Source organism: Teleopsis dalmanni, chromosome 2, assembly GCF_002237135.1.
Source record: "Teleopsis dalmanni isolate 2A chromosome 2, ASM223713v2, whole genome shotgun sequence".
Classification (NCBI taxonomy): domain Eukaryota; kingdom Metazoa; phylum Arthropoda; class Insecta; order Diptera; family Diopsidae; genus Teleopsis; species Teleopsis dalmanni.
Genome location: NC_051847.1, coordinates 30,373,733 through 30,387,933, shown reverse-complemented (window position 1 = coordinate 30,387,933; position 14,201 = coordinate 30,373,733).

Sequence of the window (14,201 nt, the reverse complement as noted above, 5' to 3'; positions counted from 1 at the left end):
GAAACTTATTTCGCAATTTATTTCATTGGGTGTAGTGGGTGTGGTGGGCGTACTGGGGCGCTTTTAAGTCATAATAGTCGATTAACTTCCTGTTTTTGATTAAATAAATTGATTAGGTATTTTGTTACAGGTATTTGCCAACGACACGTTCATGCATGTTTGACACGTTAACACATATTCAATGGCTTCGGAGTTGTTCAGCGATTACACTTGAAAAAATAATTCGCACATATTCCAATTCCAAACGTGTACATGGGTTTTTTACTTTTATGCACAATATATGAAAGATAGTTGAAATAAAGGTGAAAGAAAAGGCAAGAGAAAGGGCAACAAAACTTGAGAATGTAATAAAAAATGTCGCAATAAAAAATGCTTAAAATGAAATTCCTATGTTATCGACATGAAATTTTGCCGGAAATGTAATCTAATGTCTGCCAGCATTGCCGCAACAATAAATGACAATGGCGAAGCTCCACTGATGGTGCTAAATATGGCATCAGCAGAGAAGCCATAGAGATCTGTTTCATATGAATATATGCAAGTCAATCAGGTCAACGTTTTCAAAATAAATTGCTGCGTAAAAGGCACCCGACGACTGGGAGATCGGAAATTGGTGCGGTGCACGGTTATGACAAGGACTCGACTATGAGTGTGGCAAGGTAAAAAGACTCGAAATGTGGTTAATTCAATGACAAAATGACAATAGATGCTTGCAACATTTCTAACTTTCCTTTACCATTATTTTCTTCATAAGGAGTTATTCGGAAAAAAGACTTTTTGGAATTCTAAAAAACCTCTACTCTAAGCTGGTTTCTATACGCTGACCTGATTCTGGTTACTTCCTGTTACGGCAGGACATGCAGATTGTGCAGGTGGTAGTGGAATGGGTTTGAGGCTTTTGGTGCGGTGTTGATAGAGTGCTGGCTTGTTGTGATAGAGAGTTCAACAGAGTGTGGAAATGTGCTTGACTATTCGTTGTCAAATGCAAACAAGCATTATCCAATTCAGTACTCATTTCAATTTTTTTTGTCTATTTGTAGGTGTTGTTGTTGTTGTTGTTGTTGTTATTGTCATGTGCGCTTTCCTGCTTTTATCATTTTTTGTGTGTTTGCTTTAAACTTGTTTCTTTTTGCGGGTTTTTTGCACAATATCTTTTTTTCTTGACCAGACCATCAGAATGTCTTGCATGCATGCAGCCACAACCAGAGCTGGAGCGAGAGCCAGAGCCAGAGGTTTAAATTGCCCAATGGTCGGTTCTTGATGCAATCAATTTGATCGGAATTTTGTAGTTTGTAATTTCCTCTTCCTTGTTATTAGTCGCTTTTTTTCGAATTTTTGTTTCTTTTTCTTTCATGTCTGTTGACTTATGCACTAAATTTTTAAAAATTCTGATGAAGCAATTTGCTGTGGGTGTCCTTTAGTACTCCGTCCTCCGGCCTCCGTAAGTGGCCGAAAGTGCTTGGTTTTTGCAAGGATAAAACGCAGCTTTATGCACGTTAAAAGCCAAAAGTGCATAAAAATCACACTTTCTGTTATTTTTGCAAAGGAGAATAAATACAATTTTTTCAGGATTGTATAAATATTTATATTTAATATGATATGCGAGAAAATTAGTGACTCAAAATTTATTCACATTTGTGCACATATTTAAATAAATTACCTCATTGCCGAATAAAATTCAAATGGCTCCAAGAGCTGGCAATACAAATACGAGTTTTTGAAGGAACGACAATGGAAATGCCATAATGCAATATATTGAAGATGAGGATGAGAGACGATTTGGGTTGTAAAACCATTCTTGAACGTTTACAATATGTTCTTTGAAGTAATTCTTTGAAATTGTTTTGAGGTCTTTTAAAGAACACGAAATCAGATTACTCATCTACAATGAGAAATGGCTGTCATACGATAGAGCAAACATTTAACATTCCTGTTTAAAAATGACCATAAAAACTTTATTTCTTATTAGTGTTATTACTGACACACGTTAACAAATATCTTTTTAATTTAGTTAAAAATTACAGCTTACTAAGGGAAAACTTTTGAAGCTAAGGTGCGTTTAGCTATGTCAGAATGACTTGTTCTCGTCTGTAATTATATGAGATACAAGAACAGGAATGTAAACTCTCACTCAAGCATGAAAAATACTACACAGAGCTAAGTGTGATTTTTCATCTTTTCGGTATTGGAACTACAACAATTTTGTAAGTACTCCGTTTCTGTGACTAAATCTTTGAAAGGAACTAAAAAATCATAACAAAATATAAGAGGTTTTTATATGATCCTGAAAAAACAAAAATACGATTTGGGTAAAAGAGTCTCATATTTTTTCGCGATGTATAGCTTTATGACACGAAGAATAAAAAATTATTTCAGTAAATTATTTGGTTTAGAAACATCTTAGAAATGTTTCTATGCGAGCTTTAATTTTCCATTACTAGTTAGAATAGTTTAGGCTGTATCTCACAAGTGGTACAACGAAATCTCACAAGTGCTTCAAAGCCAGAAATTATTGTTGACCTCTATATATGTACACTATTGACTTCTAATACTTTTAACGAAATTTTTTTATCTGTATTATATTCCATGAACTATGACGTCAATCTATAGCCATGTTATTGCGGACAATTCAATACACATTCAGTACAGTATATTCGTACTTTTTTAATTCATTGAGTTCTCCGACAATATAATATATAAGAGAGGCTCTTTGAAATTAGAAACTGTTGTCTATGATTGTGTCTGAGACACCATTTACGATGACATTTTCAATTTTTTTTTTTGCTTTTTACAAGAAATATAATTCAACCCTTAATTTTTGTGTTAGATAATTTCCTCCGTAGAGCATAAAAAAATACCAGGGGTATTCAATGGCGACTGCTTGAGTGACTACAAGATCGAGAATTCGCTGAAGGAATCCATAATGTAGCAGAAGATCTGGAATGCCAGCGAAAACGTGGAAAAGAACGGTCGAAGGTGAGCTAGTTGAGTCACTTTAAGAAGAATTATTGAGGCCTTATACCCCACTGGGGGAAGCGGACAATAGTAGTAGTACAGTTCAACCCGCAAAAATAGCTAGCTGTTCATACACAGTACCAAACTGTGCAATTTTAAGAGTGTGTCAGTACTTGATGGATCTTCTTTTTTCCAGATATAACAATTTCTTTATACAAAAAGTTACTTAGAAGATAGTGAGCATCATAACGGTAGGTAACAGAATTTCGCTAATAAAGAACTCTGGACATTTTTAGGAAGATTTGTAATTAATTCATAAACGCTACGTAAATGTAAGTTTTTGAAAAATCTTTTGTTAAATAACACTTAAGAGATTTGCATCAAATAATGAAGTAGAATGGGAAACTTGAATATATTATGGACGACTTGTTAAAACGTACTATTGAAAAGGTGTCCAAATGTTCAAAGATAGTTGGACTCAGTAAGTTGAACTTATTGAATATAATTTTGCAAAAAAAAAGTATTTTTAATACTTAGGCTGGGTACTTATCAATCCACCTAGTATTATATATGCAACAGATTTGATTAAATTCTATTTGAAATAAAAGTTTATGAAGCAATATCGAAACTCAAGCTTATGAGAATGATATGATCCTATTGAAAGAAAAATAGAAGAAAGTAAATTAGAAGCATATTTATTAAATATATTCTTATTATATATAATATAAATATATAATCTTAAGTGTTATATTGAGTAACGTTAGACAAAATGTTTCGGAAACTCTATGATTATAGATAAAATTCAAAGCTTGAGAAAAATTTCTTAATTTTTCAAAACATAGAAGTCCCTAATTAGTTGTGTTCGTTGATAAATATTAATCACTCATTTTGACATTACTGCGCGCCGAGGACCATTAATAATTACAAAGAGGATATTTTAATGAAATAATTGAAATTCATTTAATTTATTTGCAACAGGCTATTGGTACAAAGATGTGGAAAGGAGAGAAGAAAAGTAGAAATTCTAAGCTTTAATTAAAAGTACAATTCTGATTTAATTGTAAAAGGAATTTCGATTTATCAAACGCCTAATTAAATAAAGTTCAGCAGCTAACAAGGCTCATTAAGCAGCTAAGCAGCGCAGTGCATTTTTATTAATCGCACCATAAATTCACTGCACACGTCGAGTTCTCGAATTTACAGCAATTTCGTAAAATATTTAAACCGCAGCCAATTGAACGCCAACGATAAATAGAATTTACTATTTTCACAACTAACATTCGTGCCCGCATACTCCGGAACACGCGCATCCTAGCCTACACATGACCTGCCACTGTATAAAACACTTGCCGCCCACATATGGACTCCTGCACAAACCGCATATGAGCAACGTTATAAATCAACAAACCCCTAACCAAACCGGTAGCCGCAAAATCGAAAAATGAACCCCATACACATATATACACATATGTACACACAAGGATATTTACTTACATTGGATTTCTGGTATCGGGTATTTCACGATTGCTTGGCAATGCATCACTAGCCTCCTGGTTGAAACGGTTTCTTATATATGGATCCTCTCCGGTACGAAGTGCGCCACCGCGAATATAACCTACTTCATCAAAATATTCCCAATCGCCAGCGTGGTGTGCACTGGGTGGCGCTAAGGCGTTATGTCCTGCGTCATTGCCAGCCAAAGCACTGATACCATGTGAAGTTTCCTCAACTTCGGGGTAACCGTTAACTCCTAAGCCTTCTGCTCTTGGACGGTTGCTGTCTGGCATATTGCCATATACAATAACATTGCTGCCGCCGGGCTCCTCTTCGCCACCAACGACACTGGAGACGTGCTGATTCGTATGTAAACGCTGCGTTTTCTGTGATGACGCTGCTGCTGCACCATATGCTTGATGTGACGCATGCCGCACAGAGGTTGTCGATGGCAATACTTCGTCTTGATACTGTTGCATGGCTGTGGCCACCTCTCTCAGACGTAGTGCACGATTTTCCACCTAATGGAATAAAAAGAGGGAATTGTGTTCATGTTATTTATGGCAATTGAATACAGTCTATAAATTTATTTCGAAAAATATGTTCTTTTAATTGTGATTACTACTTCCTACCTACTTCCTACCTACTTCCTACTGGTCGTGACATGATTTAAAACATACAAACAGTATATATTCAATATTTTTATTGTGATTATCCACTAATTAATTTATTTATTTTTATGTGAAGTATATAGAGTTTCTGTAAATAAGTTTATTTATCTACTTCTTGGCTTCTGGGGCGAAGCCATATTACACTACATTGAACTAAGGTATAAAGTACACTATGTTATAAGGAGAGAGTCACTCTCTCACTAGGAGTGAGAGTTTATTTCTTAAAATTTAAGTGAAAAATATTTGAATTTCTAGTGACAAAATATTTCTGTTATCGGCAAGAATGTTCATGAGTTCTATCATGTGATAGAACTAATAAGTAATGTTCATGAGTATGTAAGGATGTAAATGATTTATTACCCAAAATTCAGGATCACTTTACATAGTGAATCTTTACTGTGAGTGAATTAATTACAGATCAATCAAAATCTAAAGGCTGAAGGGAATGTAGGAAAGGAATCGATAGGACGGTGTTGAAACCCGCCCGAGCACCTGGCTGTATTAAATGAGGTCTAATTTGTCAATATTACTGTTTCTGCTTGTTCTTCCATTTCAATTTTTAATTGCTCAAACTGCAATTCGCTGTGTAAGTTAAAGTGTTTGACTTAAAGGAAAGTTGAATGACGGCGTGTACACTACACACTACACACTGCACACTGTACACACAGTGTTTTATTATTCATAATTGTTGCAAGTTAAAGAGAAGAGCACTTTAGCTGTGGATTTTGTTTAGGTAGGAATTTGCATAACTTCATTGTGCTCAACAAAATATAAGATATGCAATACGGAATACGGAATACGGAAGGCGGAATATGGAATATGGAATATGAAAAGTAAAATGTAAAAAGCCAGAACGAGAATGAAAAATGCTTTAACGGATATAGAAATGAATAGTAAATGTTCAAAGAAACTAAAAGAAAACCTACAAGAATATAACTTTTGTTCTCTGGTTGAGACTACACTTCAACCGAATTCTTACATCAATTCTATATTCAACCGTGCGAGTCCTCAGTGCAATCTCTTTGCGTTGATAAGGTTGCTTAAGAGTGGGCTTTTAAACACACTCGCTTTTGTTGTGGTACTTGCCGTTGTTGTTATTGTTGTTATTGTAGTTATTGTTTTTGTTGTTTTCGTTGTTCCTATTAAGTTTGCTGCAACAGCTATTATCTAGCGTGCAGCGTTGCATGCAGAACGTGGTGCTTAAAACTTGAACGTAGCAGCGCGTATGCGTTTTCCTTCAGGGCTATGTGCTTGTTCTTATTAAGCATCCTAAAGTTGCACACTAAATTACCACTTAACAGGTGTGGCTGAAGGATGAATTTCCTACAAGTTTTGTGCTATTTGTGCTTTCTTTCGTTTAGTGCTTGTTTAGTTAAGCAGCACAACTTTGTTTTCAACAATCTTAAATGGCTATTTCATACTTCATACTTCATACTTCTTCCTCTTATTCTTGTTTTCGTTCTTCTTCTTATTCTTCCTCTTGTTCCATATTTCTTGTTGAACAGAAAACAAACAAAGAAAACTGAGTTATGAGGGGCTTTTCAACTTTTACATTTATATTATTTTAAAGTTCTACTTTTTTTTTGGGGGGTTTTTCGTGTTTTCAAAGTGAATTTATTTATTCAGTAGTGGAACAGTGAGTGAAGACCTGGAGAGGTTAGTTAAATCTGTAGTAGTAGAGTTTTTACGCAGCGAAGTGTTTTATTCATGAATGGAGTTTATTTAAAGTATTAAAAACTTTTGGCGGAAAATTTTATACATGAATGAAAATTTTTTATAATTTTTTAAGAATCTTTTACTTTGTTTTATTTCTTTATTTTTTTTATTTAAGTTTTTTTGTCCTGTTGATTTCATTTACGTTTAAATATGGATTTAAATTGATAGGAATTTGTCAAATTAACTTTTGAATTTGAAAAGTTTCAAAATAAATTTTTCTTCATGAAAATTTGATATATGCAACGAAGTTTTCATTAACAAAGAATATTGTTTTCTTAGAAAAAATTAAAAGTTTTAAGGTACATTGTCGAATTAGTTTAATAAAGTATTACAAAAAAAAAAACAATGCAACAATCGTATGTGGTATCAAGAAGTCCATTAATTACTTCAAGCGAAGGACATTACAGTTTTATAGTATGCTGAAAATAGATCACTCAGCTAAGTAACATCTTGAAACAACCAACGTATTCTGATAAACACTGTACAAGAATAAATCAGATGAGCATAATTTTGTTTCTTCTTTTTCGATCTATTTGACAATGCGATCTGTCAAGAGGAATCATGGAGTTGAAGATAAATATTTCATTTGAGTAAAATCACTTCTGACTAATGACACTTTTGGTGTATTACACCGCCAAGAACACTGAAAAAAGGGGTGCTCATCTTATACCATAATCATTGACAGAAGTTGAAAAGATGTTCAACCATCAAGCGATAGAGCACGTTTATTCAGTTTTCTAAATTTTAAACCATACTTGGCTAAAATATGTATTTCAGTTCTTATCCACAATTAACTTGAGGACGTACTTAACTTGAGGGATGTATGCCAATAACGGGTTGATAACGATATTGTGAAAAATTTTGCAGAAAATTGACCCTGGGGGTTTCAAGTAAGTACAGCATGCGCGACACACGTTCTTCACAAGGCTTACGCCGCGTGTGTCCAAACCAACCGTAATTCTTTCTTCTTATCTCGCTGTTTACGTTTGTTTGGAACGTTATTCTCCATAGCTCTTTAGTCTTAGCAATGTCTAAGGCAAATTTTGGGATCAAAGATAAATAAATCGTTTTTATCGTTTTATTAAGCTTGATGGAATTTACCGGGTTAGTTGTTTATTGGTTTTGTAGGTTTTATTATTTCAGAGGAAATTTTATTCGAGTAACCAAATCCCGTCCATGAAATATTTCTAGGCTTGATTTGTGATTACTTCGCAAATAAATGCCAATTAAATTTATTCGAACTGAATGTTGACACACATTATTCGAAGACGTGAACACTAAAGAGGTTTTGGATTGTTTTAGTAATTTCGAGTCGTGTCTAATTTGTGTCAATTTCTGTACTTCATCAGCATAAATTAAGTTGAAGTATTTTTGCATTTCACTGCAAAAAACAACACGAAGATTTTTATTTTTGCTCTTCACTCATTAAAGTTGCAGCTCACATATTGCATTAAGAAAAAATCAAAAAAAGTGTTTTGTTCTCAAATTTTTTCGAAGCCCACAACCCTCGTCTCTGGCAGTGTTGCACGTTTAATCTTTGACTTAAAGTGTATCAGACTAATTTGTCAGTTCCAAAAAGTTGAGACGTGTTGGTGCTGGTGTTGGCAACTCGCTGCTTACTTTTCTTTGTGTGGTGCTCAATGTTCAATGCTGCCAGAGCGATGCATTGGGTGGCGGGTGTGGTGGCGGGGTTGCCCAGCTACTTAAAATTGATTACCACGTTTTAACGTCAATTGTTTGCTTCACACATTATTTACGAGTCCCGAGAGCTTAAGCAGTCAAAAACTGTGTTTTTCATGCACGTATACTCCGGAGCATTCTTAAGCCAAGACGCGTTTCTGGCAAAAAATACAGAAGACTTGAGCCGTCCGCTCATGTGGTCTCGCTGGTTTAATTCTTCACAGTTCAGTTAAGTGAAATTTGTTTTATTTATTAATTGTTGCCACCTTTTTTTCCACGTTACACGATTGTTATTCGTTACTGATTGTGGTTTTTGTTCAGTTCTTGTGACGAGTCGTGATTGTCATTTTAAAGCATTTTTTCGGCTCCGCACTCTTTCACCTCCAGTGATTGCACTTTTTATAGTTTTGCCCCGGTCGTTTTGTCAGCGGCGGGGCGTTTGCGTGATATTAATTTAAATTAATTTCATTTTCGAATTTCATTTAATTCACTTGCCTCACGGTTCATTTTTTGGCTGTTACTTTTATTATTTTTTATTGGGTTTTTAGAATTTTTTCGACTACTTTTCACACTCCTTTGCTTTCATTTGCGCTCGATTAAATTCATTTTTTTGTGTTGTTTTTTGTGCTATTTTCTGTGTGATTTTTGTGTTATTCTAGCTTTTTCGTACGTGTTTGTTCAAGTGCTCCATAGAAAAACGTGCTTCGAACACGCGTTAAGGATATCCTTCAGACCGGGTCCTTACGCCGCGACGTATTGAAGCAGTTTGCGCTGCAATGTTGAGCTTTAATTTGCATATTTCAACGATTTTTTTTAATATCAAAAACTCTGCTATTTCCCCTTGACTGTCTTGTCTGTCTACCAGACAAGGCGGATGCCTTCTCATGTTTTCGGCGAAATTTCGAAAACCGTGTGAAACTGCTTAACCGAATTTACGACGTTCATAATTTTTTTATTCTTTTTGCTCAATTTTGATTTAATTTTATATAATATTTCAGAGCAATTTTATATTTCAAAACGGCGTTTCATATTAGTTTTTATGCATTTCATGTTCAGTTCGTCAATGGCTTGCATTGCTTAAGTGAAATCGTTTTACGACTTCCAATGAGTTCGGGAGGTTTATATGATTTTAATAGAATTCATATTGAATGAAGAGTAAATTTATAGCGTATTAAATCAGTCATAAAATGTAGCAAATGTGCTTATTGGAAACGAATTCGTCATAGCGAAATTTGTAGTAAACGATTTAAATAAAAAAGGGATTTTGATAAATATATTTAAAATATCGACACAAGATTTTTGGATATATATATTGAATTCTTTTACTCCTAGGAGGAGCATATTGCCGCTAACTTTTTGGATCTCGTCTGTTAGCGTACCTCTGCTTGGAATAATTTTCAATTTTATATTATTCCGGACCAACTACATGCAAAGGACACAAACATTTATGAATCGATTTCTTCAAAGCATTTTTAGATATATGCATCCGTACTATATGTCATTTGGATAGGTTTTACATCCACAAAATGCTCCACTTTTATCTGCAAATGCAGATAAAGGTAAAGGTAAAATATTCATGGTGTCATTCGAAACTTTACATATACACATAGACATTTTACGAATATCGCTAAATTTGATTATTTGTGTAGCGCCTAAAAAAATATGTTGAGCTATCTACAATTTCTTAGTTAAAAGGCTACATATTAGTTTTTTAGTAATAAAATTAATTTGAAGAAAAACAAAAATTCTTTCAGAATCTAAACAACTGAAACGATGATGTATTTTTGATTTGACTGCTTCTCGAAAGAGTGCTCTTGTGCTTTTATTGTCGTCGTCTATTAAGCCCCGATATTTTTCGTGTTATCAACTCGCACTTTCCTTCAATTCTGTCTTCATTGATCAATTTGAGTTGACTATGCTTTTTGGATGCCTTTTAGTCACTTTAGTGTCTCTGTTTCCAGATTTTGCATGAGGAACTCAGTCCCACTGATTCCAATTCATTCCAATTCGAAGGACTTAGCTTATTCACTAGTGCAACAGCTAGTGTCTGGGTGTTTGCACTGTAAAGTAATGTAGAAAAACTTGAATCTTCAGAATCCTTTCCAGTTTGTGCCTCTTTCCAGTTCGTTTTTCTTTCCAGTTCGTTTTTCTTTCCAGTTCGTATCTCTTTCCAATTTGCGTCTCTTTTCAGTTTGTGTTCTTTCCGGTTGGTGTCTCGTTCCAGTTTGTGTTTCTTTCCAGTTTGTGTCTCTTTCCAGTTTATGTCTCCTTCCAGTTTGTGCCTCCTTCGAGTTTGTGTCTCTTTCCAATTTGTGTCTCTTTCCAGTTGGTCTCTCTTTCCAGTTTAACAATTTTTTCAGATTCATTAAAATGATACTTATTGATTGGAAGGAAGAAGAATAACATTTTAGTTGCATAATAAAATTAAATAATCCAAATATCGTTATTAGTTTAGTAAAAATGATGTCAAATTTCATAAAGTGTCATACTAACAATAATCATCTTTCTTAATAGAAAATTTGTAATATCGTGTTTTATTGACCGACTCAAGTTTCTATTAAAATTATTGCACGAACTAAAATTTCTTAAATTATTTAAATTCTTATTGGGGACTACATCCGCAGCTGTTTTTATGAGTTTCGACATTATTAAGTTAAGGTTTTTTTAACATTTGCAAATTTGTTTCCATTGAGAACTTCTACAATGGCTTGGAGAAAATACCAAAATATACATAAAAATTGTTTTAAAATTTTATGAGCATATAAAGCATATAAATTCGTACCACGCATCTGTCAGACTATTTCCCTCTGGAATCAGAAGTTATTTTTGAAATTTTATTAAAGCAAACCAAGTCGAAAATAGAATAAAAATTAAATAAAAAATAAATACGAGTAACTGTGTGATTTACGCAGCCAAGAAAACTGACACGAAATTTAAACTTTCCGCCGCAGAAAGTTCAAAGGTTGCTGGAACATATGCAAATGGAGCGTTACAGTCGGGGCCGCAGTCCCTCATATATCCAACTGCAAATATTTCAAAAACTAATACATTCCACACTCCATACTCCACACTGTCATTACTTGTACTACTAATGCCCGAAAATTTACATAAACATCGAAATAAATGTGCGGTATTGCGGAGCAATTTTCCTTAGTCAACTGATGGCGTTACGCAATGACCCGCTGCATTCGACTATGACCCGGGTGGTATTGCTACTAAATGCAGATCTTGAATATATTATTTAGTTGCAGCCCTTATAAATCCAAAGTAGTTTAGCATATTTGTGCTTCCTTGCCTTGTCGCCGCATAAGTTTTCATTAATGTGGCAAAAGCAACTATGACAGCATTTATGTCAAAATGAAACATTTCCACTGTTTTGACCCAGTTCAGAAGTGCTGCCATAGTCACACTATGTCACACTATATCCTGTTCAGCTATTGAAATTTGCTTCTCACTCACTCTTTCCTCCCTCTCCCACTCCCTCTCTTTCTCTAATATAATGTGTTTAATTCTTGTCTGTTTGTCTGTCTGTCTATCTGCTAGTTGGTCTGACTAACTGTCTCCTTATGTGCTTGTCTGTTTGTCTGTCCTGGCTCTGTTCACACTTCTATGCCTTCCAATATGTGCTCGGATATGTAAGCACTTTTTCATGCCCATGTGTTTGCGTATTTGTTGATGTCACGATTTAAGTAGTTTTTGCATTTAGCGCCATTTTCCATTTTAAACATTAAAATATGGTCGAATGGAAAGTTTGAAGTGACCTCCCCTGCTTCGTTTCGAGACTCGCTTCACTCTTTTTGCGTACCTCTGCTTTTGGAAAACTTTTCATTTTATTTTATTTCGGAGCAACTGAAATTTTTTCTCGACTGCAAAGGACACAGACATTTATGAGTTGTTGGTACTTGAAGTTTATTCCTTAATGTATAGTTTAATCTTTTTCGGTGACTGTAGTTTACCACAATAAAAGCTATAAATTTAATTTTTTGAACACTACTTATTATATATACTACTTACTACTTATGTAGTATATATAGAGAAATACATGGTTTCTGCACTAAATAAAAACTAGTTTACTTCTTAAACGCCGCTTAAGACCACAGTTTGTGTTTTTTGTTTTGTTTGTTTTAAGATTTGAGACTTGGTAACTCAGAAGTTATTTCAACTTTTCTATTTAGTAGAAAAAGAGTTAAACTCTTAGCTTCGCGACTTAGGTTAACTAACAAACTTTTCTTAGATAACAATAATAAGGTCCAACCTCCCTATAGCGAACCTTCTTATAACGAATTCCTCTCTATAAAAAAGTTTTGTTAAAGACACAGAGATTCGCTTTCTATAGCGAATCTCTCTATAGCGAATCTCTCTATAGGGAATTCCTCTCTATAACGAATTTATTCAAATACAAGGCACTTAACTAATACGTTGTGACTTATGAGAAACTTCTTTGTATGCAAGCTATTAACTTGTTAGAAGATTTGGAAAAGTCCCTTAATAAGGAAGAAGTAAAAATGTCTAAACAAACTAAAATTATAGGCTTACCAATATACAATTTATTTTTTTAATGTTATGTATATATATATATGAATAAACATAAATTAAATATTTTTTTAAAATAAGAACGTACATATTTCTCAGTCAAATGCAAAAAAAAAAAACTCAAACAAAAAAAATTTTGCTCAACCTCTCTATAACGAAGTTTTTTGTAGGCACCAACGACTTCGTTATAGAGAGGTTTGACTGTATATTACATTTCACTACATAAGATCTTATTCACAAAAATATACAAATATTTTACATTTGCACGATATGTAGCAAGTGAAGTTCTTGTTGTGAAAAGGGGCATGAGGGAGATAGAGGGAGAGAGAGAGTGAGAGAGTATGCACCTATGTTTTTGAAAAACACGAAAAAAAGCAGCGTCTGGAATATATTAAAATTAAGCGTAGAAAAGTCTTGAGATGTCTTATGTCTTATAATGGATAAATAGGGACAAAGGACACATATATACTACATATATAATATAGAGCGTATTGGAAAGAATTGTTTGAAGTAGTTGTCTTTATTAAAATCCCTCATATAGGTATGTCCGACAAATCGGATTTGTGCCGTTAAGTATAATATTAGGTTAAGGTAACTATTAATTAAATTCGATAAAAAATTCTTTTATAGCAATAGCATGCAAGCACAATGGCTTCCTTTTATGGGCTTAAGAAAGCCAGCTTTTTCGAGAGACGACTATAAATAAAGATAGAGGGAATGCAAGCTTGTATAATGAAATAATGAAAAATAATGACTCCAATAGTAATTATGCAACAACTAAAGCTTTAGACAATTGACTATATTTCAAACTATTTAACTAACGCAATATTATATTAAAATATAAGTACTTTGAAACATCAAACACTAGATAGCAATTTTTATATTAGTAAAGTATAAAATTTAAACCTTATGAGAATTTAAAAATATATGGGCACATTATAGAGAAGCTAAATTTACCCTAAGCAATCTTGATAGGTGTAAAAAATATTTCAATCGAAGAATAACAAGGTAATTATATATGAAAAAGTTATGTACTAAGATTTAATAGCTAAAAATTAATTTTTAACTACTGTGTTACAGGGTTATCCATTTTATAATTCCAAAAGTAAATGTAAATAAAAGGCTTGAGGTTTTTATAACATATATTTATTT